The sequence below is a fragment of the Heptranchias perlo genome, unplaced genomic scaffold (genome assembly GCF_035084215.1).
Source record: "Heptranchias perlo isolate sHepPer1 unplaced genomic scaffold, sHepPer1.hap1 HAP1_SCAFFOLD_254, whole genome shotgun sequence".
NCBI lineage: Eukaryota > Metazoa > Chordata > Chondrichthyes > Hexanchiformes > Hexanchidae > Heptranchias > Heptranchias perlo.
The window spans coordinates 275,401-286,595 of NW_027139266.1; the positions used below are offsets into that span (position 1 = coordinate 275,401).

General features: G+C 44.4%; 1 non-coding gene across 1 annotated transcript; it reads left to right on the top strand.

Moving 5' to 3' along the window:
• The first annotated feature begins 10,264 nt into the window (after positions 1-10,264).
• trnak-uuu (transfer RNA lysine (anticodon UUU)) lies at positions 10,265-10,349 on the top strand. The gene is given in 2 exon segments: positions 10,265-10,301; positions 10,314-10,349. It is a non-coding gene; the product is annotated as a tRNA-Lys (tRNA).
• Positions 10,350-11,195: the final 846 nt, after the last annotated feature.

Sequence of the window (11,195 nt, forward strand, 5' to 3'; positions counted from 1 at the left end):
AACTCAAACCAAAGATCACATCAAGATCTGACAGAGTCACTCGATTCATCAGGACCTGAATATCATCGGCCTTTGAATGTTGAAGGAGAAATGTTTGTCTGTTCTATCCATGGGAGAAGGTTTCAAACATCAGTGTGAGTGGAAAAGCAACGAGACACACACACCCGAGTGAGAGTGTTCCAGTGCACTGTCTGTGGAAAGAGCTTTAACCAGTTACACAGCCAGAAAAAACATCACACCATTCACAGTGGGGAGACACCGTACACGTGTTCTGTGTGTGGACGAGGCTTCAACTGATCGTCCAACCTGGAGAGACACAAGGACACCCAGACCATGGAGAAACCGTGGAAATGTGGGGATTGTGGGAAGGGATTCAATTACCCGTCACAGCTGGAAACTCATCGACGCCGTCACACTGGGGAGAGGCCGTTCACCTGCTCCATGTGTGGGAAGGGATTCACTCAGTCATCCGGCCTCCTGACACACCAGCGAGTTCACACTGATGAGAGACCTATTAAATGTTCTGACTGTGAGAAGAGGTTTAAATGCAAAAGTATTCTGCTGAAACACCAATGCACTCACACTGGGGAGAGGCCGTTCACCTGCTCCATGTGTGGGAAGGGATTCACTCGGTCATCACACCTTCTGTCACACCAGCGAGTTCACTCTGATGAGAGACCTTTTAAATGTTCTGACTGTGAGAAGAGGTTTAAAAGCAAAAGTATTCTGCTGACACACCAATGTACTCACACTGGGGAGAGGCCGTTCACCTGCTCTGCTTGTGGGAAGGGATTCACTTGGGCATCCAACCTGCTGAGACACCAACGCACTCACACTGGGGAGAGGCCGTTCACCTGCTCCGTGTGTGGGAAGGGATTCACTCGGTCATCACACCTTCTGTCACACCAGCGAGTTCACTCTGATGAGAGACCTTTTAAATGTTCTGACTGTGAGAAGAGGTTTAAAAGCAAAAGTATTCTGCTGACACACCAACGCACCCACACTGGGGAGAGACCGTTCACCTGCTCTGCGTGTGCGAAGGGATTCACTCGGTCATCCACCCTGCTGATGCACCAACGCACCCACACTGGGGAGAGGCCGTTCTCCTGCTCTGTGTGTGGGAAGAGATTCATTCAGTCATCCAACCTGCTGAGACACCAGCAAGTTCACACTGAGAGACCTTTAAATGTTCTGACTGTGGGAAGAGATTTAAAATCAGAAACGAACTGCTGAGACATCGATGCACTCACACTGGGGAGAGACTTTTCACCTGCTCCGTGTGTGGGAAGAGATTCACTCGATCGTCCCATCTTCTGAAACATTAATACAGTCACTAATGTATCCAATCTGGCATTCAAGAGAAACAGACTTCCCCAGAGAGTCGTTAGAATGTTCAACTCGCCACCACAAGGAGTAGTTAAGGCGAATAGAATGGATGCATTTACGGGGAAGCTGGATAAGCACATAGAGGAGAAGGGAATATTAGAGTTTGCTCATAGGGTTAGATGAAGAGGGGTTGGAGGAGGCTCGTCTGCAGCATAAACACCGGTATAGTCTGGTTGGGCCGAATTGCCTGTTTCTGTGATGTACATTCGATGTAATTCTATGTAAGCTCCATCTGACACAGTTTTACCAACTCACTGAATCTATCAATTTCCCTTTGTAACTTTATGCTCCCATCTACACTACTCACTGCGCCTCCTAACTCGATGTCAGCGACAAACGTGAGTGTTCGGCTCTCTATTCCTTCATCTCCCTCATTTATACATATCGGAAAAAGCTGATGCTCCAGAACTAATCACATCCGGCCAATTTGAGTACATCCCTTATTATCCCGGGCCTCTGCCTCCCACCTTCTAACCAACTCCCTGCCCATTTCAATAGGTTGCCTTAAATTCCACGCACTCTAATTTTTGTTGACAGTCTCTTATGTGGTCCCTTATTGGATGCCTTTGGAAGTCAATGTCCATCTAACACCCAGAGACACTCCATTATCGAGCACGTTAGTTACATCTTCAAAAAGTTCAACGAGCTTTGTTAGACTTGACTTCCCCTTTACAAATCCATGCTGGCTCTCTCTGATTACTCCATATTTATCCAAGTGCTCAGTCATTCTTTCCCCAATAACGGATACTGGTAACTTCCCCACAACAGGCGTCAGACTGATAGGCCTAGAATTTCCAACTTTATCTCTCCGACCCATCCGAAATAATGGAGTGACATTGACAATGTTTCAATTAAAGCAACAATTCCTGAATCAAGAGAGTTTTGATCGATCATGAGTACAAGTTCCTTACCTATTCCTCTTATTCCCCTGGGATGGTAAACATCAGGTCCTGGAGATTTGACAATCTTCAATCTCATTATTTTCTCCATTGCCATTATTTTATTTACACTGAATCCCCTTGATTTATTTACAGTTTTCCTCGTGTCTCTGCTATGTTCGCCTCATCCTTTTCTATGAAGACCGATGCAAAGTAAATATTTAGCAACTCTGCCATTTCCTGATTTTCAATTACAATATCACCTCCATCTGTCTTTAAGGGTCCCACATTACTCTTAGTCACCCTTCTTTCTCTTAATATACCTGTAAATACCTTGATTGTTGTCGTTATTTTCCCTCACAAGTTTTTTCTCCTTTTCCCTTTTTGGACCTCTTCGGTTTTTTCGTTTCAGCACCACAATAAACAAGACTTCGCTGTAAAGTTCAGCTCAATAGTTCTCCAATGTCAGAGCGAGAATTGTCTGAACCCCGAATTTATTTAATGTAACAAACACAAGCACACTTAATCATCCGTGTATCAACGCACTGATGGATACACAAAGATAAACACAGCGAGAAATGCAGGCAGTATCAGGATGCACAGGTAAACGGACAAGGGAAATAGACAAAGATAAAACGGTCTGTGCCTCGAACAGACAGTAACGTGTCACTGATCGATATTAGTGAGACGAGGTGGGGAATTGGTGCTGTGAATTGGTGCTGTGGTTTAGTTGGTTAAAGCATTTGTCTTGTCAACAGGCGATCCTGGGTTCAACTCCCAGCAGTGTTTTGTGTAATTTATTATTTTTACCTCATTTGTGGAATTAAGCGACAAAGTCACACTTTGGAATTGGTATTTGTTGAGGTTTGAGGAGGAAACCGATATCAGAATGACTGTTCAAAAACACCATTTCATCGCACAGACAGACCTCTCACAGAATGTGTCTGTAACACTTTAATTTAAGGACACGTTCTTGTTTCTGGGCTCGTCGGGGTCAGGGTATAATTCACGATTTATATCATAGAGGAGCGAATGGTTGTCTCCTCGACCTCCGGATAGCAGTGATAAAGTTCGAGGATACACAGAAGCGGACAGGGTGGTCGGGGTCTGGAACTCACTGTCTGAAAGGGTGGTCGAGGCAGAAAACCTCAACTCATTTCAAAAGTACATGGATGTGCATTTGAAGTGCGGTAACCGACAGGGCTACGGACCAAGCCCTGGAAAGTGGGATTGAGCTGGATAGCTCTTTTTCGGCCGGCACAGACACGATGGGCCGAATGGCTTCCTTCTGTGCTGTAGCTTTCTCTGATTCTATGATTCCGTGTGTGGGAAGGGATTCACTCAGTCATCACACGTACTGAGACACCAGGGAGTTCAAAAGTGACTGCAGGGGTTGGATTCTGCTGTAAATCCCATCCAGGACTGAACCATGTTCATTCTGACAGTTGGGGTTTGTTTCTTCTGATGTTAATAAGCCCTATAACTGGGCTGGAGTTTAATATTCTGATATCTGTTAAATAAATCAGCTTTGTTTTAAACACCTTGTTGTAGATTTTGGTCTTTCCCACCTGAGTGTTTCGCATCACCTGACTGGAGCTCAGAAAGGACAATCTGGGGGGAGGATCGTCCGGTGGGAACAGAACTTCAGCCTGGACACAGTCCTTCAGGGCCACACTGAGAGGGGCAAACGGCACTTTGGTCTTTCTCGTCTCTCTTCACTGACAGTAAAGTCACCGTGCGGCGTCCAGTCTAAAACTAATCATGGTAATTATTCTATGAAGATTTAACCTGTTTGTGTGACAGTCCTGAGTCTACCATTTAAGGCAGGCGTTAACTCATTTAAAATAAACCCGCTTAAAATAAATGGGTTATGAATTGTGATTTCCGTGAAGCCAATGATCCATTCCTTTATATGATTCATGTGCCTGCTCTCCGACAACAGGGTAAATGGTGGAATATCAGCCCTGCTCAGCCGGCAATGATCACGGTACATTTTCTCGCAGACAAAACACACAGTGAAACCTTGGAACTTTGAGGTGATGATTCCTTTGGGAAAATAAAATTAGGGCTCGAAACATCAAACTTTCGCACTGACCGATAGCACCACCGAGACAGGTGAAGAAGTCACCCACTGAACCAGTAGTTCATTGAGCTAAACTTTGAGTTTGCAGTGACCAAACAGTTGTCTGCAGTCAGTCCAAAATGAATGGTTGAAACTTGCAGGAGTGAAAATCCAATGAGCCGGTCTTCACTCTTAAACCAGCAACTGTGAAGTTAAGAGAAACATGCCGGAGAAATACTCGATTTCAGCGCGGTGACACTGGGCCAGAGTAAAGCTCAGTTAATATGATCGCCGAGTGGTGAGAGGGTGGATTTGGAACTCCTGAGAGACTGCACTGCGCATTTTCCAGATCTGCTTGGAGCACCAATCCCTTCAATTCATCACTTACAGGGACAATTCGATTCTCGTTTTCTTTTCCCTGACGCTTGGTGAAATGTTAAAAATTGAAAGCGACCAATATCAGAGCTAACCTCGTCACCGACATGCTCACAGATACAGAGCGGCCACACTCTGCTTCAGTGAGATGAAAGCCCAGAGCGGTTTCAAGGTCGAATGCAATTGTAAGCAAAGCTCGATCAATGAAAGTGCAGGTCATTGAGGTGCCTTTAAAGTCCTGATTGTTTGACCTGAACTTCTTCCGAAAGCGCTTGAGATTCAGGTGCAATGATTTGGGGACTTCTTTTCCCTCTTTGCAAAAGTTTGAACCGCAGCTCAAGATCCAAAGTCTAGGGAAAAATTAGGGATTCTCCGGGATATGAACCTTGAATCGAGAATTATACCCCGACTTCATCGAGCCCAGAAAGATGAACCTGTCCTGATATTAACGTGTAATGTACACCATCTGTGAGTGTTCTGTCTGTCCAATGAAGGGGCATTCTTGAAGAGACATTCTGATCAGTTCCGTGTTGGATGCGAAACAAAGTCCAAACACCGCACTGTGTATTTTTGCTCGCCAAATTCACTAAACATCATAAATTACACAAAGGCGCCACTGGGAGTTGAATCTATGATTTACTTAATTTATTAAACAAGTGCTTTAACCAACTAAACCACAGAGCCAATTGAGGGGAACTTATCTCACGTCACGTTATCTACACGTCACATTCTGTTGGGGGTTCAGACTGTTTTATCTTTGTCTACTTCGCTTGCCCGTTTACTAAGAGTAATGTGGGCCGCTTGAAGACAGATGGAGGTGATATTGTAATTGAAAATTGGGAAATGGCAGACCAGCTAAATACTCACAGAAAAGCATGAGGATAATATACCAGAGACACAAAGAATACTGAAAATAAATCAAGGGGATTCAGTATAAATAAAATAATGGTAATGGAGAAAATAGCTAGAATAAAGACACAAATCTCCAGGACCTGATGGTTCCCATCCCAGGGGATTAAAAGGAGTAGGTGAGGAAATTGTACATGCTTTAGTCATGATCGTTCAAAACTCTCTTGATTCAGGAATTATTCCATTGATTGAAAAATTGCCAATGTCATTCCATTAATTAGGAATGGTAGGAGAGATAAGATCGGAAATTGCGGGGAAGTTTCCAGTATCTGTTATTAGGGAAAGAATGACTGAGCACTTGGATACACATGGATTGATCAGAGAGAGTCAGCATGGATTTGTAAAGGGTAAGTCAAGTTCAAAGAAACTAGTTGAACTTTTTGAAGATTTGACTAATGTGGTAGATAATGGAGTGTCTATGGGTGTTATATGTACATTGACTTCCAGAGGGATTCGATAAGGGACCACATAAGCGACTGTTAACAAAAATGAGAACAGATGGAAATTAAAGCAACCTATTGACATGGGTAGGGAGTTGGTTAGGAGGTAGGAGACAGAGAGTAGGGTTATTGGGTCTGTGCTCAAATTGACAGGATGTGATTAGTGGTGTCCCCCAGGGATCTGTACCGGGGCATCAGCTTTTTACTATGTGTATAAATGAGGTAGATGAAGGAATAGAGAGCCATATATCCAAGTGTGTCGACGACACCAAGTTTGGTGGCACAGTGAGTAGTGTAGATGGGAGCATAAAGTTACAAAGGGAAATTGATAGATTCAGTGAGTTGGTAAAACTGTGTCAGATGGAGCTTCCATAGAATTACATCGAATGTACATCACAGAAACAGGCAATTCGGCCCAACTAGACTATACCGGTGTTTATGCTGCAGACGAGCCTCCTCCAACCCCTCTTCATCTAACCCTATGAGCAAACCCGAATATTCCTTTCTCCTCCATGTGTTTATCCAGCTTCCCTGTAAATGTATCCATGCTTTTCGCATTAACTACTCCTTGTTGTAGCGAGCTGCACATTCTAACGAGCCTCTTTGTAAATATGGTTCTCTTGTATACAATATTGGATTTATTCGTGACTATCTTATATTCATGGCCCCAAGTTTTGAAGCCCTCACCCCCAAAAATGCAAACACCTTATCTACATCTGACCTATCAAACCCTTGCATGATCTTAAAATCCTACATCAGGTCACCCTCAGCCTTCTATTTCCTATGGAAAAGAGGCCCAGTCTGTTCAAACTTTCAATATGGGGAAGTGTGAACTTTGGACCGAGGCAAAATAGATGAGAATATTTTCTAACTGGTGAGAAGCTGGGAACTGTGGAGGAGGAAAGATGTTTACGGGTCCAAGTACAGAAATCATGAAAAGTCAGTGGACAGTTACAAAAAATAATTCAAAAGCCGAATGGAACTTTGGCCTTTATCTTAAGGGAGCTGGAATTCAAAGGGGTGGAAGTTCTGTTCCAGTTATATAAACTCTGCTGAGACCACATTTCGAGTCCTGCATTCAGTTCTGGGCATCGCACCTCAGGGAGGATATATTGGCCTTGGAGGGGGTGCAGCGCAGATTCACCAGAATTATACCGGGGCTAAAATGGTTAAATTATGCAGACAAGTTACAGAGAAAAGGTTGGTATTTCCTTGTGTATAGAAGATTAAGTGTTGATGTATTTGAGTTGTTGAAGGTGATTAAATGAGCCAATGGTGTGTGTGAGCTGTGAGACAGCTTGAAATCCCAATCCTCTCCACCACTGGGGACTGAGTCTTCCAACATACAGGGATTTTCACTCGTGCAAGTTTCATCCACATTTTCTGCCCTTCATTTCTCCGACCTGCTTGTTGCGCCTTTCCCTTCAATTCAGGACTGACAGGAAAAACTCGATTCTGCCGTCAATCTCCGGGTCATATGGAGAGATTTCAAATAATTGAAATCGACCCTGATCACCCCCAATATCGTCACCGACACGTTTGACGAATGCAAAGCGGCTTCTTTCGCGGTTTGGCTGCACAACCCGTTCAAAGATACTGTCGGTAATTGGAGGGTCTTTCAAGTCATGACATGAATAGAATAGTTCGCACTGCCGTTTTCCCCAAGACGCTTCAGATTTATGGGGAATGATTTCGGTCTGGCGGTTAAATCAGTTCCCTCTTTACTAAAAATACTAAAAGTCCCGCCTTTGAACCCGGGACTTTTAGTATTTTTGATAACCGATACCAAACTGGTTTTCCTGTATTTTATATTACTTTCTAAATGGATTTCAGTAAGGCCTTCGATAAAGTCCCCCACAGGAGACTGGTCAAGAAGGTACGAGCCCATGGAATCCAGGGTGCCTTGGCACTTTGGATACAAAACTGGCTTAGTGGCAGAAGGCAGAGGGTGATGGTCGAAGGTTGTTTTTGTGACTGGAAGCCTGTGGCCAGTGGGGTACCACAGGGATCGGTGCTGGGTCCCTTGCTGTTTGTGGTCTACATTAATGACTTGGACATGAATGTAAAAGGTATGATCAGTAAGTTCGCTGATGATACAAAAATTGGTAGGGTGGTAAATAGCGAGGAGGATAGCCTCAGTCTGCAGGACGATATAGATGGGTTGGTCAGATGGGCGGAACAGTGGCAAATGGAATTTAACCCGGAAAAGTGCGAGGTGATGCACTTTGGAGGGACTAACAAGGCAAGGGAATACACAATGAATGGGAGGACCCTCGGCAAGACAGAGGGTCAGAGGGATCTTGGTGTGCAAGTTCACAGATCCCTGAAGGCGGCGGAACAGGTAGATAAGGTGGTAAAGAAGGCAGATGGGATACTTGCCTTTATTAGCCGAGGCATAGAATATAAGAGCAAGGAGGTTATGATGGAGCTGTATAAAACACTAGTTAGGCCACAGCTGGAGTACTGTGTGCAGTTCTGGTCGCCACACTACAGGAAGGATGTGATCGCTTTGGAGAGGGTGCAGAGGAGATTCACCAGGATGTTACCAGGGCTGGAGCGCTTCAGCTATGAAGAGAGACTGGGAAGATTGGGTTTGTTTTCCTTGGAGCAGAGGAGGCTGAGGGGGGACATGATTGAGGTGTACAAAATTATGAGGGGCACAGATAGGATGGATACTAAGGAGCTTTTTCCCTTCGTTGAGGGTTCTATAACAAGGGGACACAGATTCAAGGTAAAAGGCGGGAGGTTTAGAGGGGATTTGAGAAAGAACGTTTTCACCCAGAGGGTGGTTGGAGTCTGGAACTCACTGCCTGAAAGGGTTGTGGAGGCAGGAACCCTCACAACATTCAAGAAGCATTTGGATGAGCACTTGAAATGCCATAGCATACAAGGCTACGGACCAAATGCTGGAATATGGGATTAGAGTAGACAGGGCTGATGGCCGGCGCGGACACGATGGGCCGAAGGGCCTCTATCCGTGCTGTATAACTCTATGACTCTATGACTCTATAAATATTACAGATAAGCAGAGCACTTGAGCTGTCACAGCTGTGACTTTGACTTTTCTCCCTCTCCTCTGGATCTCCCCGGCAACTGCCACTAACCACAATCTTCTCTCACACTTCTCCATCAGGAAGTTCTGAGTCTCGGTTTTCAAATGAAATAACGCCCATCTCTCCAATCACCGACAGCCCAGAGAGAGTTTCTTAGTTTCAGCTCCCAATTTCCCCAAATCCTCAAAGTAGCATGAAAATAATTGTCCTTAAGTTAATAATAATAATATAATTAAAAGTTCTTATTGTCTGGAGTTTTGTTTCAGAAGCCACGGCTTTTAAAGGTCACTGCGGATGTTTAACGAATCGCCTCTTGGTTGGAGGCTTCTGTGTGGGAAAGATCAGGAAGTGATAATTGAGAGACCGAGGATGAAGCTGTTTGATGGGAGCACTGGGGACACAGACCGTGCGCGGCTCCAGTGGAGCAATCGGTCAGCGCGCGTTATTTCTACAATAATTATACACTCGAAAAATGCTGGGGTTGTGAGCTCCAGCGCCATCTAAAGTAGTTGAACCTTCGAAACATTTTGACTGGAGTTCAAGGTACAACCAGTTCCATAACACATCGACTTCTTCACGTCCCCATGTGGGCACTGAGGCTCCTCTGGCCTCCCGTCTTGCAATAGCAGGCGAGAGTTTATTTGTTTTTGGAGGGAGAGGGGGCGATTGGCGAGAGCTGAAATGGTAAAGCGGCCGGCACAACATCTTTAAATCTAAAGAACCAAACACACAATTCTTCTTTCCGTGAAGCAGGGATTCATCGGTTTGAAGTGTCGTGTCGGGAAAATTCGGGAGGCAAATCTGCTGCCTGGTGTCACGGTGTAACGGGTGAAATTATTCAGCTTTCAATTGTTGATCGGCTGAAATGTCGAGAGGCCTTTCCCAGCTCCCGTGTGGAACAAGTTCAGCTTTTGAGCCATTGGGTAAAGTGTATTTTTTAATTGCTGCGAACGAATGACAAAACATTTTGTACAAACAAGAAGAATTGTAAACTCACGAGTTCACTGTCCATGTTTCTTACATCATGTTCAACAGAAACAAGGATTCTCCTCAACACGTTGCTGAAAATTGTAAAAAGGATTTCTCCCCTTCTTCTCCATCGACAGGGATAATTCAGAGTCCCACCATGAATCTGTATGATGGAAACTAATCCAACAGCGAGCCTGGATAGCTCAGTCGGTAGAGCATCAGACTTTTAAAACAGGTGGTGATCTGAGGGTCCAGGGTTCAAGTCCCTGTTCAGGCTAAAAGTTTTAAAACAGCTGGCAAGTTCTGCTTTTCCAGCGGACCAACATCAGCGAAAGGAGCAAGAGTTGGCCATTCAGTCCCTCGAGCCTGCTCCGCCATTTGATAACGTCATCGCTGATCTTCGGCCTCAAATCCACTTTCCCGACCTGTCCCCATATCTCTTGAGTTCCTTTGTGTCCAAAATTCTATCTATCTCAGTTTTGAATCTATTCAATGGCTCAGCATCCACAGCCCTCTGGGGTGGAGAATTCCAATGGTTCACAACCCTCTCAGTGAAGAAATTATTCCTCATCTCTGTACCAAATGGCCGGCCCCTTATCTTGAGATTATAACCATTAGTTCGAGTCTCTCGAGCTCGGGGAAACAGCATCCCAGCATCTACCCTGTCGAGCCCTCTAAGAATTTTACATGTTTCAATGAGAACACCTCATTATTGTAAACTCCAGAGAATATAGGCCCATTCTGCTCAATCTCTCCTCACAATGAGAATACCTACGAGGTGCCCCTCTAACGAAATGCATATGTAGTAAGCTTTCAGTCGCTCAATAAGATGCCTCCATAACAAAATGGCAGTATGGTAAACCAAGGGTTAATATAAGTGGCCCATTTAGCTAGAATTGGAACAATGAGCTTTTCAAATGAGTTTATCCTTGAGCATTCGTTAATGTTATTAATTTCCTGTATGAAAATGTATGCTTTATTATGAATCAAGCAAAGCAATATGATAAGCTGAATTGTTATTAATTTCCTGTATGAAAATGTATGCTTTATTATGAATCAAGCAAAGCGATATGATAAGCTGAATTCTGGGGTAAGCAGGTGTAGGGAGTGTTGTTTTGCAGCT